Genomic DNA, 2,069 nt, shown 5'->3' with positions numbered 1-2,069 from the left:
TTACTTAATTTAAATTATTTACGTAATTGGTTAAAATTGTAGACATAGTTGGGAACATTGGCAAATAGAGATGAACTAACAGAAAACTAATAACTTCAACATTCCATTAATTTGGATTATTTTTTCAACTATGAAAATGTGCTGGTTTGAAATAAAGTTTTTAGTTTTTATTACAAGGCAAGAAAGCCTGTCTATATTTCAAGTATATTTTAGACTTCAAACATTTTATACTTAGCTACTAGCAAATAATACACTTGTATTGGAAACACAAATTTTATTTAAGTTAAAAATAAAATTATGAACTGAATTCTGACATCATGTTTAATGGTTCATTCCAGATGCATATATTAGTTTATTATAGTCTTTGCCTATAATATATGCACAGTCAAATCTTAATTACATGAACTAATGGAGGAAATTTGTGAATAATGGGACAAATTATTGGAAGTGATGAATAATTCTGAAATGATTCATATTTGACTTAGATGTCAACATACTAGTAAGCATAATAATTATCTCCATTTTTTATCTGAAAATAATCTATAGGATTACTGATGAAAGAGAAAATCTACTTGGTAAAAATAGAAATGCCTGCTTTCATGATTTTTTTCCTCTTGTACATCTTCTTATTTCCACATCTAGATCCAGAAAGAGTGTCACCCCTTGAGTTAACACAAATTTTACCTTCCACTAAAACCTGGTTCATATTTTTCTTAAGCTGTTCTTTTTTTCTCAAATATTCTCCCTTAACATCTAACAGATTACAGCCAAATAAGGTAAGGTTCATGTCAACTAGATGATTGAGAACTGGTTCTTTGTGTGGCCCTCTTGTAGGTAAGCATGTTTTAACTTTTCAAAAATGAAATTTTATAGTACTGCTCTATGATTTTCCCTTTGTTTCAGATCTTCTAGTGATTAATCTTATAGGTTTATTCCTAAATAATTATTTTATCTGCCCAAGAAATATTTTAAAAGGATGTGCCCTTTACCTTTATAGATAAACTCAAATTAGATGTCTTTAAAGTTCACCACTCTTAGTGATCTACATACATTTTTAACCTTTTGATAGACTTGAATTTCCTTGTGAGATTAGAAAGTTAAACACAAAGTAAGTAATAATAAATTAAAATCCCAGAGACTTTCTTTTTTACTCTAGGCTATCTTCTTTTCTTTCTTTACCTTCTCTAGAATATACACGTAAGAGCCTGGAGTTTTGCATTTACTCACTGTCAAGTGTGCAATGTACACCTGTTTTGTTTCTTTAGCTAAGCCTACTGAAGGTAGGTAGTAGGTATTATGTCTCTTTTATATAATAAATGCACCCAGCAAAATTGATAACTACATTGATTAATTCAAGAATGAAGCAATACGAGTATCTTCTTTTTTTTCTTTTTTTTTCTGTATGTCAAAAAATGAAATGGAAGAGGGCCTTAGGTTAGAGAAAGACACAACATTGAATAAGATGCTACAGAACAGTCTCCTTATGTCATTGAGTGACAGCTGCCAGTGGCACAGTCTCAGGGCAAAGATTCAATCAAGGGTTTTATTTCAGCACCAGCCACCATTCCTGGCCCCACTGCCTGGGGGAGGACCTGTGAAAGTGTTAAAGTAACTTTCTAATCCATTACCTTGGTTAATAGTAATAAAAAAAAATTAAACAAACAAAATTCTCTTATATAAAAGAATACTATTTTATTAACTATTACTTGTTTCATACTCTTTTTTTCTCCTCTCTCCTGTTGTTATTGTCATTGTTTTAAAAAAATATGGCATTCTGTCTCTATTACTTTTGTCCGCTCTCAAATTTGTTCTAATTAAGGGAGATTTTCTTCAACTTACTTTCAATAATCACAACTACATTCTTGTTCATGACATGCACTCTAAGTAATTCAATGCTGAAAAGAGTCCACTGTAATTGAAAAGGAATTTATTTCCATTGGTATTCCTTGCATCCAGAGTTAGGATTGACATTTTGTTTTACATAGTGACATGGCCTCTCTTCTGGAGAAGAAATAAAAAGTATCTCCTATAAATAGACAACAGGCACCTGACCTGTTGGATCAGGTTAC

General features: G+C 30.9%; 1 non-coding gene across 1 annotated transcript; it reads right to left on the bottom strand.

The window, feature by feature from the left end:
* Positions 1 to 1,479: 1,479 nt before the first annotated feature.
* LOC148092224 (small nucleolar RNA SNORA30/SNORA37 family) lies at positions 1,480 to 1,607 on the bottom strand. Its single transcript, XR_015715220.1, has one exon. It is a non-coding gene; the product is annotated as a small nucleolar RNA SNORA30/SNORA37 family (small nucleolar RNA).
* Between the last annotated feature and the right edge of the window lie 462 nt (positions 1,608 to 2,069).

Source organism: Miniopterus natalensis, chromosome 10 (assembly GCF_054644295.1).
Source record: "Miniopterus natalensis isolate mMinNat1 chromosome 10, mMinNat1.hap1, whole genome shotgun sequence".
NCBI lineage: Eukaryota > Metazoa > Chordata > Mammalia > Chiroptera > Miniopteridae > Miniopterus > Miniopterus natalensis.
This window is presented reverse-complemented; position numbering and strand designations above follow the sequence as displayed.